Below are 13,619 nucleotides of genomic sequence, written 5' to 3'. Positions count from 1 at the left end.
CCAGGCACTGAACCAGGCCCCGGGGATCTGGCACAGCATAACACAGACACAACTCTCCTTTCAGGAGTGTATGTTATGCTGGATAAAAGGCAAATAACAAACACAGTGGACAGAAATCACAAAGGGACCAAGTGATATGATGAGAAAGCATCTGAGTGACTGCCCATCTTTTTTGTTTTTCGAGACAAACTCTATTGTCCCAGGCAAGAGTGCTGTGGCATCATAGCTCACAGCAACCTCAAATTCCTGGGCTCAAATGATTCTGCCACAGTGCCTGGCTAGTTTTTCTGTTTGTTTATTTATTTTTAAGAGAAGCATGAAACAAAGTTTGTTGAGGAAGAGAAAGAAAGGCTTACAAAGTAAGAAAGCTCACAAAGCGGGATAAATTCGGCGTAAACAGTGAATTGGGCCTCCATTGCCAGAGCAAGTAGGCAAAGAGGCCTCATTTATCTATTTTTTGGTAGACATGAGGTCTCCCTCTTGCTCAGGCTGGTCTCTAACTCATGAGCTCAAGCAGTCCACCCGCTTCAGCTTCCCAGAGTACTAGGATTACAGGTGTGAGCCACTGAGCCAGGCCTGGGTGACTTTTCTTTTGGTTGAGTGGAAGCAGTGCTTTTTTTTGTTTTGTTTTGTTTTGTTTTTTTGTAGAGACAGAGTCTCACTTTATGGCCCTCAGTAGAGTGCCGTGGCCTCACACAGCTCACAGCAACCTCCAACTCCTGGGCTCAAGCGATTCTCTTGCCTCAGCCTCCCGAGTAGCTGGGACCACAGGCACCCGCCACAACGCCCGGCTATTTTTTGGCTGCAGTTTGGCCGGGGCTGGGCTTGAACCCGCCACCCTCGGCATATGGGGCCGGCGCCCTACCGACTGAGCCACAGGCGCCGCCCAGGAAGCAGTGCTTTTTTTTGGAAGGGGGTAGGTGGGTATTGCAGACTATGATCTAAGTGTCCACTAGGAACCAGCCTATAGAGGAAGAATGAAGAACGTTCTAGCCACACAGAAAAGGAATTTGATGGAGCAAAAGCCCCAACACAGAAAGAGTAACTGGAGCTTATTTATGGGGGTGTGGGAAGGAATGATTTGACATGAAGTCTCAGAGGAGGGGCAGGACCTTGGCATCTGTAGCTCAGTGAGTAGGGCACCAGCCACATGCACTGAGGCTAGTGGGTTCAAGCCCGGCCCTAGCCTGCTAAACAACAATGACAACTGCAACCAAAAAAAAAAATAGCCTGCTGTTGTGGCAGGCGCCTGTAGTCCCAGCTACTTGGGAGGCAGAGGCAAGAGAATCACCTAAGCCCAAGAGTTTGAGGTTCCTGTGAGCTGTGACACCAGAGCACTCTACCAAGGGCAACATCATGAGACTCTGTCTGAAAAAAAACAAAAACAAAAAAATGATTTTCACAGAAGATAACCATGGGAAAGCATTGAAGGATCAGTAAAGGGACTGTCACATAATATAAGAAATTTTTAGGTTTTGTTTCTATATTTAAAAAGAATCTCCATCAAATAGTAAAACCTAGGAGTGAAAGCCTGCTGACAAATAGGATAGCTATAGTTCTCGATGTCTCTCCTTATAACATACTTACTGGTTACAAAGGGGAAAAGGGAAGTGGAGCAATCTGGCAGACATGACGAACTCCACCAGGAATGGGAAAACCCAGCACCATGTGCCTCCCACCATTATGCATTGAGTACATAGTGTTGCTTTGGGGTATTTGTGCCAAAAATGCATGACCTTAATTAATCACGAAGAAACAGATAAGCCAACATGGAAGGATATTCTACAAAATAACTCAATAACTGGTCTGTGCTTTTTAGAAATGTCAAGAAATTTAAAAGAATAAACTAGATCTCAACAGGTCAATATGAAAAGATCAGAGGAACAATGGTTTTGGAATGAGACACATGGCAAATGCAAACTACACTGAGAGTGCCTTTTCCCCTTCCTGTCAGATGAGCAGAAAATCACAATCTGATGCCCTATGCTGTGGTGATAAGACTATGGAGAAAGAGGAACTCTCCTACTTTGCTGATGGGGGGCACGCTGATAATACCCATATAAAGTTGTAACCATCAAAATTATATGTACTTTTGACCCAACAATCCTCTTCTGGAATTCTTTTTTTTTTTTTTTTGAGACAGAGTCTTACTATGTCACCCTTGGTACAGTACCATGGCATTACAGCTCACAGCAACCTCAAACTCCTTGGTTCAAGTGATCCTCTTGACTCAGCCTCCATAGTAGCTGGGACTACAGGCACCCACCACAATGCCCAGCTATTTTTTTGTTGCAGTTGTCATTGTTGTTTAGCAGGCCCAGGCTGGGTTCGCATCCGGCAGTCCCTGTGTATGTAGCCGGTGTCCTAATCTTTGAGCTACGGACACTGAGCCTGGAATTCAAGTATAATATTTTACCATGTACACTATGTACACCATTTCTTTCTTTCTTTCTTTTTTTTTTTGAGACAGAATCTCACTTTGTTGCCCTTGGTAGAGTGCCATGACATGGCGTCACAGCTCACAGTAACCTCAAACTCTTGGGCTTAAGCGATTCTCTTGCCTCAGCCTTCAGAGTATCTGGGACTACAGGCACCCACCACAGTGCCCAGCTATTTTTAGAGACAGGGTCTCACTCTTGCTCAGGCTGGTCTCAAACCTGTGAGCTCAGGCAATCCACCCACCTCGGCTTCCCAGAGTGCTAGGATTACAGGCATGAGCCACCAAGCCTGGCCTATACTATTTCATTTTTAAAAAGGGAAACAAGGCAGGTGTTCATCACTGAGATCCCCCACCAGTACCTCCCCAGCCTGTATCTAATGAAGGAAGGGAAAAGAAACTCTTCTCCTACCAGGAGCTCAAGAACTCATGTGCCATTTCTGCCCACCTTCCCTCTACTATGCCCTCATCCCTTTGTAGTGCAGGGGTGATGAGGACAATCAGTGCAGGGGTAAGAGCCCCAGACTAAGGGATTAAATGCCTGGCTTCTAACTTGACTTCTAGCGAACTTCAGGCTAGTTTCAGCCCTATTTGGAGCCTCTCAATAGGAGTGATGAAGCAATGTGTCTCCTCAACCCACACATCCCCAAATTATTTACAAGACACAAGATACATATGGATCTGTCTATTAGATAGGCTGTCAAAGGAACCTTGGGGACCCTTCTTGGACTAGGAACTGATGTCCTGGGCCCTAAACCCAGGTGTCATGGCCTTAGCATTTATGGCCTCAGGATAGAATGTTGCCACTTTCTCCTTGGGCCAGGTCGAACCACATCTGGATGCAGTGGCTGCTCCCTCAGCTGTAAGGACTCAAATGTGCGGCAAGTGGTCCTGTCTAGGCACTCATTAACCCCTGGGGCAAAACACAAGACCCTCAGTTTCTGGGCCAGACCTTTTTCTCCAACTCCAAATCCCATTCCCCATATCCCCACCCCAACCCTCATCTGAGCTCCAGTTCCAGCGCTTTGCGCCAGTTGCTCTTGCAGGGGTAGGAGGTATGACAATCCTCCCACCAGCACTCAGTCCTCTCTGCACATGGGCACATTCAGGACCCTCTCTCTATGCCACCCCTGCCGGTTCTGGTTTACCTGAGTGGCCAGGGGAAGGAAGGCTCCTGTCAGCCAGGTATCTCAGCAATCACAACCTTGATGAGGGCCTGGCCTGGAGGAGGGGTAGTGTCTCCACCACCCTCAGACTATTTCCTGGACCAAGCCCTGCCTGTAAGAACCTGGTGGGCTCTGCCCTCTGCTGAGGCTCATGTTTGTGGGGACAACACTGGCTCCCATACCTGCTGCATCCAGGGCCCCAGGTTGGGTGAACACTCATACAGACAATTGTCCTAGATGAAGTGGCTCATGCAGGCGGGCTCCATCTTGCTGCAGTGGTCCCAGTTAAAGTTTAACATGTGGGAAGTGTCCTCGTGCAGCTTCTGGCTGGTGCTGACAAGGCAGCAGGCATTCTCCCTCCAGGGACTGCACTGGGCGGTGAAGACACAGTCCTTCCTCCACCACAACCACCTCCTCCAAGTTCTGGCTCCTCTACCCCAGGTACGTCATCCTGAGGAACACCTGCTGGGGAAGTCGCTTTGGAGGCAGAGGTGATTACAACTTAGACTTTTAGCAGAGAATAATACAGGGGATGTGGGAGATGAGGGGCAGCCACGATCTGGGAGAGTAATTATTTGTATAACATTAAATAGTTAAAAAAGTTATTTCACATTATTTTGGTTATTTATATTATTCATTTTGCACCCAGCCAATATTAACTGAATATTTATTATACATCAGGCACTGTGCTTGGTGCTAGGAAAACTGCAGGGAACAAAGTAGGTCACATCTCTACCCTCACGGAGTTTATGGTTTTAGTTGTGAGAGTGGTAAAAAATACTCTAGGTGTCGAAAACAGTAAGTGCAAAGTCCCTGAGGTGTTTGCACTTTATCCTCTCAACAACCTGGTAAAAATTTTTACCCCATTTTTATAGAATGTAAGTAAGCTGCACCCCTGAAAAACAGTGGAGTTAAGGTTCTAGCTCAGGACAGGGAGTAGGGTGGAGGTCAGGGGCTGGCCTGGCTCTCCAGGGTCTGGGTCCCCAGGCTAAGGGACTCCAGGTAGCTCCTGAGAGTGGTGGGGTACAGAGGAGCTATGGTCAGCACATAAGCCTGAACATGACCTTACTACATGTGAGAAAGGCAATTCTGCAAAGACAAATTCAAGGCAGGTAAGACAAGTGGAAGTGGTAGTTTGTCTTAGTAATTACTCTAGGCCAGGACTCAGAAAATCTTCATGATTATGAAGCAATTGCTTAAAATCTGAGATGAACTCTTATACCGATGCCCACCAACGGCCAAGCGAGAGGGTAGATGCGATGGCTCTCTGGGCACCTGGTGAGGAAATCCACAATGGTGGAGCCAAATCTACCTCTCTCTAGCTCCTTGCAGGCTGATGCAGAGCACTCTCCCGGGCCTGCCCAAATTCAAGCATGCTCTTGTTGGATCCCCCAACTGTTGTTTTTTTTTTTTTTTTTGAGACAGAGTCTCACTATGTCACCTTTGGTACAGTGCCTTGGCATCACAGTTCACAACAACCTCAAACTCTTGGGCTTAAGCCATTCTCTTGCCTCAACCTCCCAAGTAGCTAGGAATACAGGAACCCGCCACAGCGCCTGGCTTTTTTTTGTTGTTGTTATTGTTGTCATTGTTGTTTAGCAGACCCTGGCTGGTTCGAACCCCCAGCCCTGGTGCATGTGGCCAGTGACCTAACCACTGAGCTATGGACTCCAAGCCATGGATCCCCCAACTCTTGGGCACCCTGCAAGACCCCTGCTTGGCCTGCCAGTCAGAATCAGTGGTTGCTGTGTCCAAAAGAATTGATTAATATAATGAAAATCACTCCCTAGCCTAGGGTGATAGTAAGGACTCGGAAAAAATAGCCATTCCCTGAACTCTGTGGCCCTCAGAATTACAGTTATTTGTCTCTTGCAAAAGTCTGCCTCTGCGCCATTTCTTGGCAAAGAGGAGGTGCTGCAGAGGGTTTTAAAAAGCAAATGAAGTGCACCTGTAATCCCAGCACTTGGGAGGCTGAGGCAGGTCTCATAGGTTCGAGACCAGCCTGAGCAAGAATGAGACCTTGTCTCTAAAAATAGCTGGGTGTTGTAGCAGGTGCTTGTAGTCCCAGCTACTTGGAAAGCCAAGGCAAGAAAAATCACTTGAGCCTAGGAGTTTGCGGTTGCTGTGAGCTATGACACTATAGCACTCTACCAAGGGTGACAAAGGGAGATTCTGTCTCAAAAAAAAAAAAGCAAATGAACTGGTGGATACAGAGTTTCAATTTCAGTTTTGGAGGATGAAAGAGTTCTGAAGATGGATGGTGGTGACAGTCATACAATAGGATCATACTTAATGCTACAGAACTGTACAGCTTAACTGTACCATTAAAATTGGCTAAAATGGTAAATTTATGTTACATATGCTTTTTTTTTTCAGAGTCTCACTTTCTTGCCCTTGGTAGAATGCTGTAGTGTCACAGCAACCTCAAACCCTTGGGCTCAAGAGATTCTTTCCCTCAGCCTCCATTGTAGCTGGGACTACAGGTACCCACCACAACACTTAGCTACCTTTAGAGACTGGGTCTCCTTTTTTTTTTTGAGACAGAGTCTCAAGCTGTTACCCTGGGTAGAGTGCCATGACATCATAGTTCACAGCAACTTCCAACTTGGGCTCAAGCAATCCTCTTGCCTAAAACTAGTTTTCCTATTTTTAGTAGAGACAGGGTCTCGCTTTTGCTCAGGCTGGTCTCAAAGTCCTGAGCTCAAGCTATCCACCTACCTCGGCCTCCCAGAGTGCTAGGATTACAGGTGGAACCACCTTGCCTGGCCTAATGTTATATATGCTTTGCCACAATAATAAAAAAAGCAGGCTGGGCACAGTGGTTCACACCTGTAATCCCAGCACTTTGGGAGGCTGAGGCAGGAGGATCACTTGAGCTTAGGAGTCCAAGACCATCCTGAGCAAGAGGAGACCCCAATCTCTACTAAAAATAGAAAAACTAGCCAGGCATGTGGTGGGTGCCTATAGTCCCAGCTACTTGGCTAAGGCAGGAGTATCACTTGAACCTAGGAGTTTGAGGTTGCTGTGAGCTAGGCTGATACCCCAGCACTCTAGTCTGGGGAAATAGAGTAAGACTGTCTTAAAAAAAAAAAAAAAAAAGCAAGTGATATGGTAGAAATGACTCAGATGTCATGGGGCTTCTCGGCTTCTCCCCCTGGAGTCTGTCCATGCCACAGTCTCTCCCTGGGAACATCCCCAGGCTCTAGCAGTGTGAAACCTGTGGGGAGCAGGCAAGGAGACCAGATGGAATGAAATACTGACATCTCTCCCGAGGCTGGAGTTCAGATTGAAGCTCAGGTTTCTCAAGCTGCTTCAGTAGCCTTACCTAAGGACTGGGGTCTCTGGCCTCGCTTCTCCTTCTTTGTGGGCAGCAGCATCCTTGGCTCTGGCCACATGAGACTTGCCATTGCTCGTGCTGTCACCATCTGACCTGTGTACATTCTGCCCTGTGCCAGGCTGTCTTTTCCTGCTTTGTCTTCCTGGAAAATGCTTACTCATACTCCAAGGCCAAGGTCAACAGCTCCTTTACTGGGAAGTCTCCCAGCATATCTGATTTGTCACCATCTCTTCAGTACCGATCTGTCTGTGCATGTTTCCTGCACCATGACCATGAGGAACCCATTTCCTTTTCTATCTTGCCATTGGGCTCTGTGGGCTGCCACATAATTAAGGCTGGGAAAGGTATTGCCGATCCTTCTCCTCAGTTCCCTCTTTGGGCCTATTTCCTCATTTGTATAAGTAGAGACCTCCACCCACCTACCAGGCAGTCCCTTCGGGCATGTTCACTGACATGGTATAAGGAAAGCACTCAGCTCACAGTGGATACTAGATGCACAGTTCCCCATTATTGTAGATTTGGTGGCATCCTGTGGGCATGCCCTCCAGGGTCACCTCAGATGCCTTCCTTCCCTCATCACCTCCCAAGGTGACTTTCCCATCTTCCTAACTTCTCTGTCAGGATCAGCCCCCTTCCCCACACCAGACCTCATTCCATCCTCACCTGGCCATACAAATCATCCTCGGCGCTCGGCTTTATCTTGTGATGTTTGGCATCCATGTGGACACTGAGCAGGTCCATCTTGGCCTGTGGAGTTCTGGGCTGGGCACCCCACAGCAGTCTTCAGACGAGATCGGGCACATTCAGGGTGGTATGGCCGTAGACGCACAGCAGTCTTCAAAGCCAGAAGCAGCAGTGGTGTCATCCACCAGGCCACATCCATCTAATCCTGCCAGGGAGCCACAAGGCCTGAGGGACGGAGGGGCAGCAAATGCATGACTCTCTCCCGGGTTTCATGGCCCGTCCCAAGCCCAGATCTTCTGCCCGCCCCATCCTGCGTACCCCACAGGCCAGCTGAGCCCAGGAACGAAGAGTGTGTAGAGCCAGGGAGCCCTGTCCCAGGCTGGAGGAGGCACTTCTCCCCCTGCTTCCCACCCACAGTGCTATGCGTCCAGGCTCTGGCACTAGCTTGCCCTGTGATCTTGGAGGGAACCATCACCCCCTCTAGACTTCCCCTCTTGGATTTCACCAGTGTTCTGTGCAAGTCCTCACAAATTTGCACAAAGAGATACCATAGAACGTGACCCACTGATGGGGGGTGGGAACTGAGGGGAAAGGGGGCTCCAGCCAGCCTTGGGCTTCTGCTGGAAGCCCATCCTCCTACCCCAGGGCAGCTGAGGTATTATTTATTTTTTTTTTTTAAAGAGTCTCAAGCGTCACCCTGGGTAGAGTGCTGTGGTGTCATAGCTCACAGCAACCTCCAACCCTTGAGCTCAAGTGATCCTTTTGCCTCAGTTTTTCTATTTTTAGTAGAGACGGGGTTGGGGGTGTCTCGCTTTTGCTCAGGCTGGTCTAGAACTCATGAGCTCAAACAATCCACCCACCTTGGCCTCCCAGAGTGCTAGAATTACAGGTGTGAGCCACCACACTCAGCCACAGCTGAGGTTTAGATGCAGGGCAGACAGGAAAGCTGAGCCAGAGTTAGCATAGGCCACTGAAGAACTGTCAGCCATTGTTCATGATGCCTGACCAGATGCCATGGGAGGCGGTGGGGGAGGGGGGCTATCACGTGGCAACAACCCCTCCCTGGTTATGAGGCTGGGGGGGAAGGTGCCCAGACAGAGGCAAGCTCAGAGCTGGGGGAGGCCCACAGGTGAGCAGCAAATGGAGCAAGGACAGCAGGTAGGAGGGCCACTGGAGGAGAACACACAGAGAAACTGGGCTCCCAGGTGTCTGGGGTGGGGGGACACCCTACCTGCCTCCTCCTCCCATCCCCACTTTCTCGGTTTTTTTTTGAGACAGAGTCTCACTTGGTTGCCCCAAAGCCCAGCTATTTTTAGAAACGAGGTCTTGCTCTTTCTCAGGCTGGTCTCAAACCTGTGAGCTCAGGCAATCCACCTTCCTCAGCCTCCCAGAGTGCTAGGATTATAGGCATGAGCCACCACGCCCAGCCCAGATACAGCATCTTATTTTCCTGCCTGCCTTCAGCAAATTTAGCTGAAAAACCAACCACAGCCTATAATATACCTGTTAGAAGAGCTTTTGGATCTCTAGAAAACTTTTAGACTGCACAATCTTTTGTCTTGCTGTTAAGTGTTTCTAAGTAATGCAAACAAAGGAAACATTATATTTAAGAAATAAGAATATCATGTAACTCATTCCAATCAGAGATACATATAGATTTTTCATTACAAATTCTTCCTACTCATATTATCAAGCAGGTATACAACTCACAAATGCCACCAAAAGGAAAAACATAAGGCATTTTTGATTTTTTGAGAAAAGCCAAGCAAACAAACAAATAGGAAAATAAGGCATCTGGACTAATGATGGGTGTGCCAAGAACCAAGGGTTATGATTAATCCAATCCTGTGCAATGAAGAGGTGGGAAAACCTTTTCCCATGTGTGGTGGGTTAGGGAAGGGAAAATATTCTTTTTTCATTGACAAGTGAGATCTATATACCTCAGCTATACCTTAGTTACCACCTCTGTATATCTTGGATCTTCCAGCCACCCTGGAAGAAGTCTGACAGCCTCACAGGAGAGATCATCGGAGAGGCCTGGGACTACACAGAGAGGAGGAGGCCCATGCGGAGACCAGCCTTCCAGATAATGCCCAAGTGCCAAACATGCAGAAATCGACCTTGCATGCTCAAAGATCAGCCTACAAACTGGCTGACTTCCACCAAGCGACCTTAGTTGCTGCCACATGGAGCAGAATAATGCCCAGCTGACTCTTGTGCAAATTCCTGACCCACAAAATCTTGAAATATAATAAAATGGTTGTTGTTTCAAGCCACTAAGTTTATTTGATTTTTTAAAAAGCTTTGTATTTTGAAATAATAATTTTAATAATAATTTTAGACTTATAGAAAAATTGCATAAAGAAAGTTCCTAAATGCCTTTCATACCAAAGCTCATTTACTTTAAAAATCAAGAAATTAACATTTGAAGCAATATTTTTTTTTTGAGGCAGAGTCTCACTATGTCGTTCTGGGTAGAGTGCCGTGGTGTCACAGATCACAGCAACCTCAAACTCTTGGGCTCAAATGATTCTCTTGCCTCAGCTTCCCAAGCAGCTGGGACTACAAGCGCCTGCCACAACACCCAGCTGTTTTTTTTTTTTTTGTTTTTTTTTTTTTGGTTGTAGTTGTCATTGTTGTTTGGCAGACCCGCCAGCCCTGATGTATGTGGCTGGTGCCCTAGCCGCTGAGCTACAGGCACCGAGCCTGATGCAGTACTATTAACTATTATACAAACTTTATTCCATTTTCGCCAGTTCCCCCCCGCCCCATGTCCTTTCTCTTGTTGAGGATCTAATTCATGATTCCAGATTCCATTTCGTTGTCATGTTCCCTTAGTCTTCTCCTATCTGTGACAGTTCCTTAGCCTGTCTTCGTCTTTTATACCTTCACACTTTTGAAGAATTACCAGTCGGTTATTTTGCAGCCTGTCCCTCAATTTGGATTTGTTAGATATTTTCTCATAGTTAGATTGAAATTCTGCATTTTTGGCAAGAAAACTGAAGAAGTGATGTCCCTTTCTCATGCATCATAGCAAGGGGTACATGATGTGGCTATGTCTTATTGATGGCAATCATTTGGTTAAAGAAGTTTCTTTAACATATAATTGTTACTTTTTCCTTCGTAAGTAATAAGTGGAGAGGCAACTTGAGACTATACAAATATCCTCATCGTATTTATTTTATTACTCAGTCTTGACTGCAAAAATAAACCACAAGTTTATGGAGTGGTTTGTTATGCAGCAATAGAAAACTAGTAACATCTTGGCAATTAGTGTTGCCTCTTCTTGGCTCTGAGGAAAAAAACTGGTTTATAACCTTACTACAGCCACTCAGAAGTTAATCACTAACACAAGACTGCAAGGAAAAACAGAGTACTCATTGCACTGATCTTTAAGTCCAACCAGTCACAAAGCGAGTAGTTACAATAGTCCCACTTACTTGTGAACATCTACACAATGCTTTTTTACAATAGACTGAATAATCAATCAGGAAATCAACACTACCTCAGTTACTTGCTGATTCATTCTCGTGAGACAGTCAACAGATTTCATAGACAGAAGTACTGGCTCCTCATGGCTTCTTCAATCATAAGAATGTTTCTGAGTAAATACTTCTAATGAAAATTGATCACCGATCTGGGAGCTTTGCTCCCTATAATTATTCCAGCAAACATAGTCATGTTAATCCCACCTCTGCACGCATACCAACATCGTTGGGACCTGCCCCCACCATGCCCGTTGTTTGTAAAGAGAGGGAGGTGTGTCTTCAGCCAATGAACTTCTGACATCATACAGTCCATAAAATTCTTGCCCTTCAAACCCAGGTTCCACCATCATGACCAAGGCCAGGTCTGACTGACTTGCCGATGGTACTAAATAATCTACAGTAGGTCCTGATAGGTGATTGGAAGAGTGGCGTGGCCATGAGCTGAGATGAGGAAAGGAGGAAGTGGAATAGAGATGGAGTGCAATGGGGAAAGGAGAATTCTGGAATTGAGAGAAATAGCAGAGTCATACTTAGTAAATAAATAAAATGTCAACTGCGCAGAGACTTTTTGGATATAGCAGGAGGAGAGGTAAGGGACAAAAATAATCAGGTTTCTGGCTTATGAAGTGGGGAGATATTGGTGCAATTTTCTGAGATGGAGAAGCTGGGGGGAGGTACTGGCTGGTGCCACTGCAAATATTTGGGATATCAAGACTATGAGTGGCAGCTTCTGGGGGTGATACTGATTCTAGCCCCAAATCTTCATTCTCCATCTCCATCTGGCTCCCTCTCTCACTTCTTTAGGAATGTGTTCAAAGGTCTTCATCCTCTCTGGAATATTGTGTCCATCCTCATCCCGGCACACTCCATTCTGTGGGAGCTGGGAAAAGTCTTTATTCTTCTTACCGTACTTATCAACATCTGATGTGTCTATGTGTTTCTGTGACTGTCTTCCTGTCTCCTGCCATTACATAATAAATGTCACAGAGTGGGGATTTGTATTACATTTTGTGACACTTTATCTTGAGTGCTTAGAATGGTGCCTGGCACATAGTGAATGTTCAGTATTTGTTGGTTAAATGGGAGCATGTTGAGTAAAGGGTGAGATGGTAGTAGGGACCAGAATGATCCCTGGAGACCACCTCTGTGTCTGAAACTCGTTCAATTTTTTTTTTTTTAATTGAGAGTCTCACTCTTACCCAGGTGGAGTGCAGTGGATCCATCAAAGCTCACTGAAGCCTTACTGAACTCACTGAACTCCTGTGCTCAAGGGATCCTCCTGCCTCAGCCCTCTGAGTAGCTGGGATTTAAAGGCATGTGTCACCAGGCCCAGCTAATTTTTCCATTTTTAGTAGAGATGGTATCTCACTCTTCTTCAGGCTGATCTTAAACTCCTAACCTCAGCCAGGCATGGTGGTGATACCTGTAGTCCTAGCTGTTTGGGAAGGTGAGGCAAGAGGGTCGCTTGAACCCAAGAGTTTGAGGTTGAGCTACAATGATGCCACAGTACTCTACCCAAGGCAACAGAGTAAGACCCTATCTCAAAACAAACAATCAAACAAACAAACTTCTGACCTCAAGGGATCCCCCTGCAGTGGCCTCCCCAGAGGGCTAGGATTGCAGGTGTGAGCCACTGCACCTTGCCAATACTGGTTCAATTTAGACTAAGTGAATCTTGGTGAAATGAACCTGGCCCTGGAGGCTGAAAGCAGAAGGGACCATGGTAGAGAGAAACACAAGCTGGAATGGGGAGGAGGCGGAGGAACCTCAGTTTCCTCACCTGAAATGTAAAATGAGCTTTGGCTTCCCTCTCTTTTAAGGTCTCTTCTCCTAGTGGGGGACGGGGGGCTCCTCCACCACCACCCCAGCTCTGCTGCCCAGGCTGGAGTGCAGCTCACTGCAGCCTCCAACTCCTGGACTCAAGGGATCCTTCTGCTTCTTGAGCTTCCCAAGTAGTAGGACTATAGGATTGTGCCACCATGCCAGGCTAGTACATTAGATTTCTTTCTTTTCTTTTTTTTTTTGAGACAGAGTCTCAAGCTGTTGCCCTGGATAGAGTGCCGTGGCATCATAGCTCATACCAGTCTCCAAGTCTTGGGCTCAAGCAGTCCTCTTACCCTAGTTTTTCTATTAGTAGAGACAGGGTCTTGCTTTTGCTCAGGCTAGTGTCAAATTCCTGAGCTCAAGCAATCCGCCTGCCTCTTGAGCTCAAGCAATCCACCTGCCTCGGCCTTCCAGAGTGCTAAGATTATAGGTGAGCCACCATGCTGGCCTGCATTAGATTTTAATTGGCTTGTACATTAGGTTTCTATGGGTGCCATAACAGAAACCACACAAATTTATTAACTTACAAGTAAAACGTGGGTCTCAGGGCTAAAGTAAAGATCTCTCCTCTTTTCCCAGCTTCTAGAGGTCACCTGCATTCCGTGACTCACAGCCCCTTCCTCCATCTTCAAAGCCAGCAAAGTCCTTTTTTGTCACATCTTGTTTTCTCACCACAGCTGGGA

The 13,619-nt window shown here is 46.8% G+C and overlaps 1 pseudogene; it reads right to left on the bottom strand.

Annotated features, from left to right (window-relative positions):
• Window positions 1–3,216: 3,216 nt before the first annotated feature.
• On the bottom strand, window positions 3,217–7,823 carry LOC128564520 (folate receptor gamma-like; annotated as a pseudogene).
• Window positions 7,824–13,619: the final 5,796 nt, after the last annotated feature.

The sequence above is a fragment of the Nycticebus coucang genome, chromosome 14 (assembly GCF_027406575.1).
Source record: "Nycticebus coucang isolate mNycCou1 chromosome 14, mNycCou1.pri, whole genome shotgun sequence".
Lineage (NCBI taxonomy): Eukaryota > Metazoa > Chordata > Mammalia > Primates > Lorisidae > Nycticebus > Nycticebus coucang.
This window is presented reverse-complemented; position numbering and strand designations above follow the sequence as displayed.